We start from the raw sequence: 16,858 nt of genomic DNA on the forward strand, positions 1-16,858 counted from the left end.
TCTTCCCATAAAAACTAGACAGAAGCATTCTCAGAAACTTGTTTCTGATGTGTGCACTCAACTAACAGAGTTGAACCTGTCTTTTGATAGAGCAGTTGGGAAACACTCTTGTTATAGAATCTGCAAGTGGATATTTGGATTGCTTTTAGGATTTCCTTGGAAACGCGATTATTTCCATATAAAAAGAGGAAAATTCTCAGAAACTTCTTCGTGATGTTTGCATTCAAGTCACAGAGTTGAGCATTCCCTTTTACAGAGCAGGTTGGAAACAGTCTTTTTGTAGTATCTGGAAGTGGACATTCTGAACGCTTTGAGGCCTATGATGAAAAAGGAAATCTCTTCCCATAAAAACTAGACAGAAGCATTCTCAGAAACTTGTTTCTGATGTGTGTACTCAACTCACAGGGTTGGACCTATCGTTTGATAGAGCAGTTTTGAAACACTCCTTCTGTGCGATCTGCAAGTGGATATTTGGATAGCTTTGAGAATTTCGTTGGAAACGGAAATAACATCGTATAAAATCTAGACTGATGCATTCTCGGAAACTTCTTTGTGATGATTGCATTCACGTCACAGAGTTGAACATTCGCTTTCATAGAGCAAGTTTGAAACACTCTCTTTGTAGAATCTGGAAGTGGACATTTGGAGTGCTTTGGGGCCTATGGTGAAAAAGGAAATCTCTTCACATGCAAACTAGACAGAAGCATTGTCAGAAACTTGTTTCTGATGTGTGTACTCAACTAACAGAGTTCAACGTTTCTTTTGATACAGCAGTTTTGAAACACTCTTTTTATAGAATCTACAAGGGGATATTTGGATTGCTTTGAGGATTTCGTTGGCAGCGGAATTATCTCCATATAAAAAGAAGAAGCATTCTCAGAAACTTCTTTGTTATGTTTGCATTCAAGTTACAGGGTTGAGCATTCCCATTTACAGAGCAGGTTTCAAACAGACTTTTTGTAGTATCTGGAAGTGGACATTCGGAACGAATTGAGGCCTAAGGTGAAAAAGGAAATCTCTTCCCATAATAGCTAGACAGAAGCATTCTCAGAAACTTGTTTGTGATGGGTGTACTCCACTAACAGAGTTGAACCTTTCTTTCGATAGAGTAGTTTTGAAACACTCTTTTTGTGTGATCTGCAAGTGGATATTTGGATAGCTTCAAGGATTTCGTTGGAAACGGGAATACCATCGGATAAATCTAGACAGACGCATTCTCAGAAACTTCTTTATGATGATTGCATTCAAGTCACAGAGTTGAACATTCGCTTTCGTAGAGCAGGTTTGAAACACACTTTTTGTAGATTCTGGAAGTGGACATTTGGAGCGCTTTGAGGCCTGTGGTGAAAAAGGAAATTTCTTCCCATAAAAACTAGACTGAAGCATTCTCAGAATCTTGTTTCTGATGTGTGTACTGAACTAACAGAGTTGAACCTTTCTTTTGATAGAGAAGATTTGAAACACTCTTGTTATACTATCTGCAGGTGGATATGTGGAATGCTTTGAGGATTTCGTTGGAAACGGGATTATCTCCATATAAAAAGTAGAAGCATTCTCAGAAACTTCTTTGTGATGATTGCATTCAAGTCACAGGGTTGAGCATTCATTCCCTTTTTCTGAGCAGGTTTGAAACAGTCTTTTTGTAGTATCTGGAAGTGGACATTCCGAAAGCTTTCATGCCTAAGGTGAAAAAGGAAATCCCTTCCCATAAAAACTAGACAGAAGTATTCTCCGAAACTTCGTTGTGATGTGTGTACTCAACTAACAGAGTTGAACCTTTCTTTTGATAGAGCAGTTTTGAAACACTCTTTTTGTACGATCTGAAAGTGGATATTTCAATAGCTTTGAGGATTTCGTTGGAAACGGGAATATCATCGTATAAAATCTAGACAGATGGATTCTCAGAAATTTCTTTATGATGATTGCATTCAAGTCACAGAGGTGAACATTCGCTTTCATAGAGCAGGTTTAAACACTCTTTTTGTAGAATCTGGAAGTGGACATTTGGAGTACTTTGAGGCCTATGTTGAAAAAGGAAATCTCTTCCATAAGAACTAGACAGAAGCATTCTCAGAAACTTGTTTCTGATGTGTGTACTCAACAAACAGACTTGAACCTTTCTTTTGATAGAGCAGTTTTGAAACACTCTTGTTATAGAATCTGCAAGTGGATATTTGGATTTCTTTGAGGATTTCGTTGGAAACCCGAATATCTCCATATAAAAAGAAGAAGCATTCTCAGAAACGTCTTTGTGATGTTTGCATTCAAGTCACAGAGTTTAGCATTTCCTTTTACAGAGTACGTTTGGAACAGTCTTTTTGTAGTGTCTGGGAGTGGACATTCCGAACGCTTTCTGGCCTGTGGTGAAAAAGGAAATCTATTCCCATGAAAACTAGACAGAAGCATTCTCAGAAACTAGTTTGTGATGTGTGTACTCAACTAACAGAGTTGAACCTTTCTTTTGATAGAGGAGTTCTGAAACACTCTTTTTGTACGATCTGCAAGTGGATATTTGGATAGCTTTGAGGATTTCGTTGGAAACGGGAATATCACCGTATAAAATCTAGACAGATGCATTCTCAGAAACTTCTTTATGATGATTGCATTCAAGGCACAGACTTGAACATTTGCTTTCATAGAGCAGGTTTGAAACACTCTTTTTGTAGGATCTGGAAGTGGACATTTGGAGCCCTTTGAGGCCTATGGTGAAAAAGGAAATCTCTTCCCATAAAAACTAGACAGAAGCATTCTCAGAAACTTGTTTCTGATGTGTGCACTCAACTAACAGAGTTGAACCTGTCTTTTGATAGAGCAGTTGGGAAATACTCTTGTTATAGAATCTGCAAGTGGATATTTGGATTGCTTTTAGGATTTCCTGGGAAACGCGATTATTTCCATATAAAAAGAGGAAAATTCTCAGAAACTTCTTCGTGATGTTTTCATTCAAGTCACAGAGTTGAGCATTCCCTTTTACAGAGCAGGTTGGTAACAGTCTTTTTGTAGTATCTGGAAGTGGACATTCTGAACGCTTTGAGGCCTATGATGAAAAAGGAAATCTCTTCCCATAAAAACTAGACAGAAGCATTCTCAGAAACTTGTTTCTGATGTGTGCACTCAACTAACAGAGTTGAACCTGTCTTTTGATAGAGCAGTTGGGAAACACTCTTGTTATAGAATCTGCAAGTGGATATTTGGATTGCTTTTAGGATTTCCTTGGAAACGCGATTATTTCCATATAAAAAGAGGAAAATTCTCAGAAACTTCTTCGTGATGTTTGCATTCAAGTCACAGAGTTGAGCATTCCCTTTTACAGAGCAGGTTGGAAACAGTCTTTTTGTAGTATCTGGAAGTGGACATTCTGAACGCTTTGAGGCCTATGATGAAAAAGGAAATCTCTTCCCATAAAAACTAGACAGAAGCATTCTCAGAAACTTGTTTCTGATGTGTGTACTCAACTCACAGGGTTGGACCTATCGTTTGATAGAGCAGTTTTGAAACACTCCTTCTGTGCGATCTGCAAGTGGATATTTGGATAGCTTTGAGAATTTCGTTGGAAACGGAAATAACATCGTATAAAATCTAGACTGATGCATTCTCGGAAACTTCTTTGTGATGATTGCATTCACGTCACAGAGTTGAACATTCGCTTTCATAGAGCAAGTTTGAAACACTCTCTTTGTAGAATCTGGAAGTGGACATTTGGAGTGCTTTGGGGCCTATGGTGAAAAAGGAAATCTCTTCACATGCAAACTAGACAGAAGCATTGTCAGAAACTTGTTTCTGATGTGTGTACTCAACTAACAGAGTTCAACGTTTCTTTTGATACAGCAGTTTTGAAACACTCTTTTTATAGAATCTACAAGGGGATATTTGGATTGCTTTGAGGATTTCGTTGGCAGCGGAATTATCTCCATATAAAAAGAAGAAGCATTCTCAGAAACTTCTTTGTTATGTTTGCATTCAAGTTACAGGGTTGAGCATTCCCATTTACAGAGCAGGTTTCAAACAGACTTTTTGTAGTATCTGGAAGTGGACATTCGGAACGAATTGAGGCCTAAGGTGAAAAAGGAAATCTCTTCCCATAATAGCTAGACAGAAGCATTCTCAGAAACTTGTTTGTGATGGGTGTACTCCACTAACAGAGTTGAACCTTTCTTTCGATAGAGTAGTTTTGAAACACTCTTTTTGTGTGATCTGCAAGTGGATATTTGGATAGCTTCAAGGATTTCGTTGGAAACGGGAATACCATCGGATAAATCTAGACAGACGCATTCTCAGAAACTTCTTTATGATGATTGCATTCAAGTCACAGAGTTGAACATTCGCTTTCGTAGAGCAGGTTTGAAACACACTTTTTGTAGATTCTGGAAGTGGACATTTGGAGCGCTTTGAGGCCTGTGGTGAAAAAGGAAATTTCTTCCCATAAAAACTAGACTGAAGCATTCTCAGAATCTTGTTTCTGATGTGTGTACTGAACTAACAGAGTTGAACCTTTCTTTTGATAGAGAAGTTTTGAAACACTCTTGTTATACTATCTGCAGGTGGATATGTGGAATGCTTTGAGGATTTCGTTGGAAACGGGATTATCTCCATATAAAAAGTAGAAGCATTCTCAGAAACTTCTTTGTGATGTTTGCATTCAAGTCACAGGGTTGAGCATTCATTCCCTTTTTCTGAGCAGGTTTGAAACAGTCTTTTTGTAGTATCTGGAAGTGGACATTCCGAAAGCTTTCATGCCTACGGTGAAAAAGGAAATCTCTTCCCATAAAAACTAGACAGAAGTATTCTCCGAAACTTCGTTGTGATGTGTGTACTCAACTAACAGAGTTGAACCTTTCTTTTGATAGAGCAGTTTTGAAACACTCTTTTTGTACGATCTGAAAGTGGATATTTCAATAGCTTTGAGGATTTCGTTGGAAACGGGAATATCATCGTATAAAATCTAGACAGATGGATTCTCAGAAATTTCTTTATGATGATTGCATTCAAGTCACAGAGGTGAACATTCGCTTTCATAGAGCAGGTTTAAACACTCTTTTTGTAGAATCTGGAAGTGGACATTTGGAGTACTTTGAGGCCTATGTTGAAAAAGGAAATCTCTTCCATAAGAACTAGACAGAAGCATTCTCAGAAACTTGTTTCTGATGTGTGTACTCAACAAACAGACTTGAACCTTTCTTTTGATAGAGCAGTTTTGAAACACTCTTGTTATAGAATCTGCAAGTGGATATTTGGATTTCTTTGAGGATTTCGTTGGAAACCCGAATATCTCCATATAAAAAGAAGAAGCATTCTCAGAAACGTCTTTGTGATGTTTGCATTCAAGTCACAGAGTTTAGCATTTCCTTTTACAGAGTACGTTTGAAACAGTCTTTTTGTAGTGTCTGGGAGTGGACATTCCGAACGCTTTCTGGCCTGTGGTGAAGAAGGAAATCTATTCCCATGAAAACTAGACAGAAGCATTCTCAGAAACTAGTTTGTGATGTGTGTACTCAACTAACAGAGTTGAACCTTTCTTTTGATAGAGGAGTTCTGAAACACTCTTTTTGTACGATCTGCAAGTGGATATTTGGATAGCTTTGAGGATTTCGTTGGAAACGGGAATATCACCGTATAAAATCTAGACAGATGCATTCTCAGAAACTTCTTTATGATGATTGCATTCAAGGCACAGACTTGAACATTTGCTTTCATAGAGCAGGTTTGAAACACTCTTTTTGTAGGATCTGGAAGTGGACATTTGGAGCGCTTTGAGGCCTATGGTGAAAAAGGAAATCTCTTCCCATAAAAACTAGACAGAAGCATTCTCAGAAACTTGTTTCTGATGTGTGCACTCAACTAACAGAGTTGAACCTGTCTTTTGATAGAGCAGTTGGGAAACACTCTTGTTATAGAATCTGCAAGTGGATATTTGGATTGCTTTTAGGATTTCCTTGGAAACGCGATTATTTCCATATAAAAAGAGGAAAATTCTCAGAAACTTCTTCGTGATGTTTGCATTCAAGTCACAGAGTTGAGCATTCCCTTTTACAGAGCAGGTTGGAAACAGTCTTTTTGTAGTATCTGGAAGTGGACATTCTGAACGCTTTGAGGCCTATGATGAAAAAGGAAATCTCTTCCCATAAAAACTAGACAGAAGCATTCTCAGAAACTTGTTTCTGATGTGTGTACTCAACTCACAGGGTTGGACCTATCGTTTGATAGAGCAGTTTTGAAACACTCCTTCTGTGCGATCTGCAAGTGGATATTTGGATAGCTTTGAGAATTTCGTTGGAAACGGAAATAACATCGTATAAAATCTAGACTGATGCATTCTCAGAAACTTCTTTGTGATGATTGCATTCACGTCACAGAGTTGAACATTCGCTTTCATAGAGCAAGTTTGAAACACTCTCTTTGTAGAATCTGGAAGTGGACATTTGGAGTGCTTTGGGGCCTATGGTGAAAAAGGAAATCTCTTCACATGCAAACTAGACAGAAGCATTGTCAGAAACTTGTTTCTGATGTGTGTACTCAACTAACAGAGTTCAACGTTTCTTTTGATACAGCAGTTTTGAAACACTCTTTTTATAGAATCTACAAGGGGATATTTGGATTGCTTTGAGGATTTCGTTGGCAGCGGAATTATCTCCATATAAAAAGAAGAAGCATTCTCAGAAACTTCTTTGTTATGTTTGCATTCAAGTTACAGGGTTGAGCATTCCCATTTACAGAGCAGGTTTCAAACAGACTTTTTGTAGTATCTGGAAGTGGACATTCGGAACGAATTGAGGCCTAAGGTGAAAAAGGAAATCTCTTCCCATAAAAGCTAGACAGAAGCATTCTCAGAAACTTGTTTGTGATGGGTGTACTCCACTAACAGAGTTGAACCTTTCTTTCGATAGAGTAGTTTTGAAACACTCTTTTTGTGTGATCTGCAAGTGGATATTTGGATAGCTTCAAGGATTTCGTTGGAAACGGGAATACCATCGGATAAATCTAGACAGACGCATTCTCAGAAACTTCTTTATGATGATTGCATTCAAGTCACAGAGTTGAACATTCACTTTCGTAGAGCAGGTTTGAAACACACTTTTTGTAGATTCTGGAAGTGGACATTTGGAGCGCTTTGAGGCCTGTGGTGAAAAAGGAAATTTCTTCCCATAAAAACTAGACTGAAGCATACTCAGAATCTTGTTTCTGATGTGTGTACTGAACTAACAGAGTTGAACCTTTCTTTTGATAGAGAAGTTTTGAAACACTCTTGTTATACTATCTGCAGGTGGATATGTGGAATGCTTTGAGGATTTCGTTGGAAACGGGATTATCTCCATATAAAAAGTAGAAGCATTCTCAGAAACTTCTTTGTGATGTTTGCATTCAAGTCACAGGGTTGAGCGTTCATTCCCTTTTTCTGAGCAGGTTTGAAACAGTCTTTTTGTAGTATCTGGAAGTGGACATTCCGAAAGCTTTCATGCCTACGGTGAAAAAGGAAATCTCTTCCCATAAAAACTAGACAGAAGTATTCTCCGAAACTTCGTTGTGATGTGTGTACTCAACTAACAGAGTTGAACCTTTCTTTTGATAGAGCAGTTTTGAAACACTCTTTTTGTACGATCTGAAAGTGGATATTTCAATAGCTTTGAGGATTTCGTTGGAAACGGGAATATCATCGTATAAAATCTAGACAGATGGAGTCTCAGAAATTTCTTTATGATGATTGCATTCAAGTCACAGAGGTGAACATTCGCTTTCATAGAGCAGGTTTAAACACTCTTTTTGTAGAATCTGGAAGTGGACATTTGGAGTACTTTGAGGCCTATGTTGAAAAAGGAAATCTCTTCCATAAGAACTAGACAGAAGCATTCTCAGAAACTTGTTTCTGATGTGTGTACTCAACAAACAGACTTGAACCTTTCTTTTGATAGAGCAGTTTTGAAACACTCTTGTTATAGAATCTGCAAGTGGATATTTGGATTTCTTTGAGGATTTCGTTGGAAACCCGAATATCTCCATATAAAAAGAAGAAGCATTCTCAGAAACGTCTTTGTGATGTTTGCATTCAAGTCACAGAGTTTAGCATTTCCTTTTACAGAGTACGTTTGAAACAGTCTTTTTGTAGTGTCTGGGAGTGGACATTCCGAACGCTTTCTGGCCTGTGGTGAAAAAGGAAATCTATTCCCATGAAAACTAGACAGAAGCATTCTCAGAAACTAGTTTGTGATGTGTGTACTCAACTAACAGAGTTGAACCTTTCTTTGGATAGAGGAGTTCTGAAACACTCTTTTTGTACGATCTGCAAGTGGATATTTGGATAGCTTTGAGGATTTCGTTGGAAACGGGAATATCACCGTATAAAATCTAGACAGATGCATTCTCAGAAACTTCTTTATGATGATTGCATTCACGGCACAGACTTGAACATTTGCTTTCATAGAGCAGGTTTGAAACACTCTTTTTGTAGGATCTGGAAGTGGACATTTGGAGCGCTTTGAGGCCTATGGTGAAAAAGGAAATCTCTTCCCATAAAAACTAGACAGAAGCATTCTCAGAAACTTGTTTCTGATGTGTGCACTCAACTAACAGAGTTGAACCTGTCTTTTGATAGAGCAGTTGGGAAACACTCTTGTTATAGAATCTGCAAGTGGATATTTGGATTGCTTTTAGGATTTCCTTGGAAACGCGATTATTTCCATATAAAAAGAGGAAAATTCTCAGAAACTTCTTCGTGATGTTTGCATTCAAGTCACAGAGTTGAGCATTCCCTTTTACAGAGCAGGTTGGAAACAGTCTTTTTGTAGTATCTGGAAGTGGACATTCTGAACGCTTTGAGGCCTATGATGAAAAAGGAAATCTCTTCCCATAAAAACTAGACAGAAGCATTCTCAGAAACTTGTTTCTGATGTGTGCACTCAACTAACAGAGTTGAACCTGTCTTTTGATAGAGCAGTTGGGAAACACTCTTGTTATAGAATCTGCAAGTGGATATTTGGATTGCTTTTAGGATTTCCTTGGAAACGCGATTATTTCCATATAAAAAGAGGAAAATTCTCAGAAACTTCTTCGTGATGTTTGCATTCAAGTCACAGAGTTGAGCATTCCCTTTTACAGAGCAGGTTGGAAACAGTCTTTTTGTAGTATCTGGAAGTGGACATTCTGAACGCTTTGAGGCCTATGATGAAAAAGGAAATCTCTTCCCATAAAAACTAGACAGAAGCATTCTCAGAAACTTGTTTCTGATGTGTGTACTCAACTCACAGGGTTGGACCTATCGTTTGATAGAGCAGTTTTGAAACACTCCTTCTGTGCGATCTGCAAGTGGATATTTGGATAGCTTTGAGAATTTCGTTGGAAACGGAAATAACATCGTATAAAATCTAGACTGATGCATTCTCAGAAACTTCTTTGTGATGATTGCATTCACGTCACAGAGTTGAACATTCGCTTTCATAGAGCAAGTTTGAAACACTCTCTTTGTAGAATCTGGAAGTGGACATTTGGAGTGCTTTGGGGCCTATGGTGAAAAAGGAAATCTCTTCACATGCAAACTAGACAGAAGCATTGTCAGAAACTTGTTTCTGATGTGTGTACTCAACTAACAGAGTTCAACGTTTCTTTTGATACAGCAGTTTTGAAACACTCTTTTTATAGAATCTACAAGGGGATATTTGGATTGCTTTGAGGATTTCGTTGGCAGCGGAATTATCTCCATATAAAAAGAAGAAGCATTCTCAGAAACTTCTTTGTTATGTTTGCATTGAAGTCACAGGGATGTGCATTCCCATTTACAGAGCAGGTTTCAAACAGACTTTTTGTAGTATCTGGAAGTGGACATTCCGAACGCGTTGAGGCCAAAGGTGAAAAAGGAAATTTCTTCCCATAAAAACTAGACAGAAGCATTCTCAGAAACTTGTTTGTGATGGGTGTACTCCACTAACAGAGTTGAACCTTTCTTTCGATAGAGTAGTTTTGAAACACTCTTTTTGTGTGATCTGCAAGTGGATATTTGGATAGCTTCAAGGATTTCGTTGGAAACGGGAATACCATCGGATAAATCTAGACAGACGCATTCTCAGAAACTTCTTTATGATGATTGCATTCAAGTCACAGAGTTGAACATTCGCTTTCGTAGATCAGGTTTGAAACACACTTTTTGTAGATTCTGGAAGTGGACATTTGGAGCGCTTTGAGGCCTGTGGTGAAAAAGGAAATTTCTTCCCATAAAAACTAGACTGAAGCATTCTCAGAATCTTGTTTCTGATGTGTGTACTGAACTAACAGAGTTGAACCTTTCTTTTGATAGAGAAGATTTGAAACACTCTTGTTATACTATCTGCAGGTGGATATGTGGAATGCTTTGAGGATTTCGTTGGAAACGGGATTATCTCCATATAAAAAGTAGAAGCATTCTCAGAAACTTCTTTGTGATGTTTGCATTCAAGTCACAGGGTTGAGCATTCATTCCCTTTTTCTGAGCAGGTTTGAAACAGTCTTTTTGTAGTATCTGGAAGTGGACATTCCGAAAGCTTTCATGCCTAAGGTGAAAAAGGAAATCCCTTCCCATAAAAACTAGACAGAAGTATTCTCCGAAACTTCGTTGTGATGTGTGTACTCAACTAACAGAGTTGAACCTTTCTTTTGATAGAGCAGTTTTGAAACACTCTTTTTGTACGATCTGAAAGTGGATATTTCAATAGCTTTGAGGATTTCGTTGGAAACGGGAATATCATCGTATAAAATCTAGACAGATGGATTCTCAGAAATTTCTTTATGATGATTGCATTCAAGTCACAGAGGTGAACATTCGCTTTCATAGAGCAGGTTTAAACACTCTTTTTGTAGAATCTGGAAGTGGACATTTGGAGTACTTTGAGGCCTATGTTGAAAAAGGAAATCTCTTCCATAAGAACTAGACAGAAGCATTCTCAGAAACTTGTTTCTGATGTGTGTACTCAACAAACAGACTTGAACCTTTCTTTTGATAGAGCAGTTTTGAAACACTCTTGTTATAGAATCTGCAAGTGGATATTTGGATTTCTTTGAGGATTTCGTTGGAAACCCGAATATCTCCATATAAAAAGAAGAAGCATTCTCAGAAACGTCTTTGTGATGTTTGCATTCAAGTCACAGAGTTTAGCATTTCCTTTTACAGAGTACGTTTGAAACAGTCTTTTTGTAGTGTCTGGGAGTGGACATTCCGAACGCTTTCTGGCCTGTGGTGAAAAAGGAAATCTATTCCCATGAAAACTAGACAGAAGCATTCTCAGAAACTAGTTTGTGATGTGTGTACTCAACTAACAGAGTTGAACCTTTCTTTTGATAGAGGAGTTCTGAAACACTCTTTTTGTACGATCTGCAAGTGGATATTTGGATAGCTTTGAGGATTTCGTTGGAAACGGGAATATCACCGTATAAAATCTAGACAGATGCATTCTCAGAAACTTCTTTATGATGATTGCATTCAAGGCACAGACTTGAACATTTGCTTTCATAGAGCAGGTTTGAAACACTCTTTTTGTAGGATCTGGAAGTGGACATTTGGAGCGCTTTGAGGCCTATGGTGAAAAAGGAAATCTCTTCCCATAAAAACTAGACAGAAGCATTCTCAGAAACTTGTTTCTGATGTGTGCACTCAACTAACAGAGTTGAACCTGTCTTTTGATAGAGCAGTTGGGAAACACTCTTGTTATAGAATCTGCAAGTGGATATTGGGATTGCTTTTAGGATTTCCTTGGAAACGCGATTATTTCCATATAAAAAGAGGAAAATTCTCAGAAACTTCTTCGTGATGTTTGCATTCAAGTCACAGAGTTGAGCATTCCCTTTTACAGAGCAGGTTGGAAACAGTCTTTTTGTAGTATCTGGAAGTGGACATTCTGAACGCTTTGAGGCCTATGATGAAAAAGGAAATCTCTTCCCATAAAAACTAGACAGAAGCATTCTCAGAAACTTGTTTCTGATGTGTGTACTCAACTCACAGGGTTGGACCTATCGTTTGATAGAGCAGTTTTGAAACACTCCTTCTGTGCGATCTGCAAGTGGATATTTGGATAGCTTTGAGAATTTCGTTGGAAACGGAAATAACATCGTATAAAATCTAGACTGATGCATTCTCAGAAACTTCTTTGTGATGATTGCATTCACGTCACAGAGTTGAACATTCGCTTTCATAGAGCAAGTTTGAAACACTCTCTTTGTAGAATCTGGAAGTGGACATTTGGAGTGCTTTGGGGCCTATTGTGAAAAAGGAAATCTCTTCACATGCAAACTAGACAGAAGCATTGTCAGAAACTTGTTTCTGATGTGTGTACTCAACTAACAGAGTTCAACGTTTCTTTTGATACAGCAGTTTTGAAACACTCTTTTTATAGAATCTACAAGGGGATATTTGGATTGCTTTGAGGATTTCGTTGGCAGCGGAATTATCTCCATATAAAAAGAAGAAGCATTCTCAGAAACTTCTTTGTTATGTTTGCATTCAAGTTACAGGGTTGAGCATTCCCATTTACAGAGCAGGTTTCAAACAGACTTTTTGTAGTATCTGGAAGTGGACATTCGGAACGAATTGAGGCCTAAGGTGAAAAAGGAAATCTCTTCCCATAAAAGCTAGACAGAAGCATTCTCAGAAACTTGTTTGTGATGGGTGTACTCCACTAACAGAGTTGAACCTTTCTTTCGATAGAGTAGTTTTGAAACACTCTTTTTGTGTGATCTGCAAGTGGATATTTGGATAGCTTCAAGGATTTCGTTGGAAACGGGAATACCATCGGATAAATCTAGACAGACGCATTCTCAGAAACTTCTTTATGATGATTGCATTCAAGTCACAGAGTTGAACATTCACTTTCGTAGAGCAGGTTTGAAACACACTTTTTGTAGATTCTGGAAGTGGACATTTGGAGCGCTTTGAGGCCTGTGGTGAAAAAGGAAATTTCTTCCCATAAAAACTAGACTGAAGCATACTCAGAATCTTGTTTCTGATGTGTGTACTGAACTAACAGAGTTGAACCTTTCTTTTGATAGAGAAGTTTTGAAACACTCTTGTTATACTATCTGCAGGTGGATATGTGGAATGCTTTGAGGATTTCGTTGGAAACGGGATTATCTCCATATAAAAAGTAGAAGCATTCTCAGAAACTTCTTTGTGATGTTTGCATTCAAGTCACAGGGTTGAGCGTTCATTCCCTTTTTCTGAGCAGGTTTGAAACAGTCTTTTTGTAGTATCTGGAAGTGGACATTCCGAAAGCTTTCATGCCTACGGTGAAAAAGGAAATCTCTTCCCATAAAAACTAGACAGAAGTATTCTCCGAAACTTCGTTGTGATGTGTGTACTCAACTAACAGAGTTGAACCTTTCTTTTGATAGAGCAGTTTTGAAACACTCTTTTTGTACGATCTGAAAGTGGATATTTCAATAGCTTTGAGGATTTCGTTGGAAACGGGAATATCATCGTATAAAATCTAGACAGATGGAGTCTCAGAAATTTCTTTATGATGATTGCATTCAAGTCACAGAGGTGAACATTCGCTTTCATAGAGCAGGTTTAAACACTCTTTTTGTAGAATCTGGAAGTGGACATTTGGAGTACTTTGAGGCCTATGTTGAAAAAGGAAATCTCTTCCATAAGAACTAGACAGAAGCATTCTCAGAAACTTGTTTCTGATGTGTGTACTCAACAAACAGACTTGAACCTTTCTTTTGATAGAGCAGTTTTGAAACACTCTTGTTATAGAATCTGCAAGTGGATATTTGGATTTCTTTGAGGATTTCGTTGGAAACCCGAATATCTCCATATAAAAAGAAGAAGCATTCTCAGAAACGTCTTTGTGATGTTTGCATTCAAGTCACAGAGTTTAGCATTTCCTTTTACAGAGTACGTTTGAAACAGTCTTTTTGTAGTGTCTGGGAGTGGACATTCCGAACGCTTTCTGGCCTGTGGTGAAAAAGGAAATCTATTCCCATGAAAACTAGACAGAAGCATTCTCAGAAACTAGTTTGTGATGTGTGTACTCAACTAACAGAGTTGAACCTTTCTTTTGATAGAGGAGTTCTGAAACACTCTTTTTGTACGATCTGCAAGTGGATATTTGGATAGCTTTGAGGATTTCGTTGGAAACGGGAATATCACCGTATAAAATCTAGACAGATGCATTCTCAGAAACTTCTTTATGATGATTGCATTCAAGGCACAGACTTGAACATTTGCTTTCATAGAGCAGGTTTGAAACACTCTTTTTGTAGGATCTGGAAGTGGACATTTGGAGCGCTTTGAGGCCTATGGTGAAAAAGGAAATCTCTTCCCATAAAAACTAGACAGAAGCATTCTCAGAAACTTGTTTCTGATGTGTGCACTCAACTAACAGAGTTGAACCTGTCTTTTGATAGAGCAGTTGGGAAACACTCTTGTTATAGAATCTGCAAGTGGATATTTGGATTGCTTTTAGGATTTCCTTGGAAACGCGATTATTTCCATATAAAAAGAGGAAAATTCTCAGAAACTTCTTCGTGATGTTTGCATTCAAGTCACAGAGTTGAGCATTCCCTTTTACAGAGCAGGTTGGAAACAGTCTTTTTGTAGTATCTGGAAGTGGACATTCTGAACGCTTTGAGGCCTATGATGAAAAAGGAAATCTCTTCCCATAAAAACTAGACAGAAGCATTCTCAGAAACTTGTTTCTGATGTGTGCACTCAACTAACAGAGTTGAACCTGTCTTTTGATAGAGCAGTTGGGAAACACTCTTGTTATAGAATCTGCAAGTGGATATTTGGATTGCTTTTAGGATTTCCTTGGAAACGCGATTATTTCCATATAAAAAGAGGAAAATTCTCAGAAACTTCTTCGTGATGTTTGCATTCAAGTCACAGAGTTGAGCATTCCCTTTTACAGAGCAGGTTGGAAACAGTCTTTTTGTAGTATCTGGAAGTGGACATTCTGAACGCTTTGAGGCCTATGATGAAAAAGGAAATCTCTTCCCATAAAAACTAGACAGAAGCATTCTCAGAAACTTGTTTCTGATGTGTGTACTCAACTCACAGGGTTGGACCTATCGTTTGATAGAGCAGTTTTGAAACACTCCTTCTGTGCGATCTGCAAGTGGATATTTGGATAGCTTTGAGAATTTCGTTGGAAACGGAAATAACATCGTATAAAATCTAGACTGATGCATTCTCAGAAACTTCTTTGTGATGATTGCATTCACGTCACAGAGTTGAACATTCGCTTTCATAGAGCAAGTTTGAAACACTCTCTTTGTAGAATCTGGAAGTGGACATTTGGAGTGCTTTGGGGCCTATGGTGAAAAAGGAAATCTCTTCACATGCAAACTAGACAGAAGCATTGTCAGAAACTTGTTTCTGATGTGTGTACTCAACTAACAGAGTTCAACGTTTCTTTTGATACAGCAGTTTTGAAACACTCTTTTTATAGAATCTACAAGGGGATATTTGGATTGCTTTGAGGATTTCGTTGGCAGCGGAATTATCTCCATATAAAAAGAAGAAGCATTCTCAGAAACTTCTTTGTTATGTTTGCATTGAAGTCACAGGGATGTGCATTCCCATTTACAGAGCAGGTTTCAAACAGACTTTTTGTAGTATCTGGAAGTGGACATTCCGAACGCGTTGAGGCCAAAGGTGAAAAAGGAAATTTCTTCCCATAAAAACTAGACAGAAGCATTCTCAGAAACTTGTTTGTGATGGGTGTACTCCACTAACAGAGTTGAACCTTTCTTTCGATAGAGTAGTTTTGAAACACTCTTTTTGTGTGATCTGCAAGTGGATATTTGGATAGCTTCAAGGATTTCGTTGGAAACGGGAATACCATCGGATAAATCTAGACAGACGCATTCTCAGAAACTTCTTTATGATGATTGCATTCAAGTCACAGAGTTGAACATTCGCTTTCGTAGAGCAGGTTTGAAACACACTTTTTGTAGATTCTGGAAGTGGACATTTGGAGCGCTTTGAGGCCTGTGGTGAAAAAGGAAATTTCTTCCCATAAAAACTAGACTGAAGCATTCTCAGAATCTTGTTTCTGATGTGTGTACTGAACTAACAGAGTTGAACCTTTCTTTTGATAGAGAAGATTTGAAACACTCTTGTTATACTATCTGCAGGTGGATATGTGGAATGCTTTGAGGATTTCGTTGGAAACGGGATTATCTCCATATAAAAAGTAGAAGCATTCTCAGAAACTTCTTTGTGATGTTTGCATTCAAGTCACAGGGTTGAGCATTCATTCCCTTTTTCTGAGCAGGTTTGAAACAGTCTTTTTGTAGTATCTGGAAGTGGACATTCCGAAAGCTTTCATGCCTAAGGTGAAAAAGGAAATCCCTTCCCATAAAAACTAGACAGAAGTATTCTCCGAAACTTCGTTGTGATGTGTGTACTCAACTAACAGAGTTGAACCTTTCTTTTGATAGAGCAGTTTTGAAACACTCTTTTTGTACGATCTGAAAGTGGATATTTCAATAGCTTTGAGGATTTCGTTGGAAACGGGAATATCATCGTATAAAATCTAGACAGATGGATTCTCAGAAATTTCTTTATGATGATTGCATTCAAGTCACAGAGGTGAACATTCGCTTTCATAGAGCAGGTTTAAACACTCTTTTTGTAGAATCTGGAAGTGGACATTTGGAGTACTTTGAGGCCTATGTTGAAAAAGGAAATCTCTTCCATAAGAACTAGACAGAAGCATTCTCAGAAACTTGTTTCTGATGTGTGTACTCAACAAACAGACTTGAACCTTTCTTTTGATAGAGCAGTTTTGAAACACTCTTGTTATAGAATCTGCAAGTGGATATTTGGATTTCTTTGAGGATTTCGTTGGAAACCCGAATATCTCCATATAAAAAGAAGAAGCATTCTCAGAAACGT

This window comes from Pan paniscus, chromosome 18, assembly GCF_029289425.2.
Source record: "Pan paniscus chromosome 18, NHGRI_mPanPan1-v2.0_pri, whole genome shotgun sequence".
Taxonomy (NCBI): domain Eukaryota; kingdom Metazoa; phylum Chordata; class Mammalia; order Primates; family Hominidae; genus Pan; species Pan paniscus.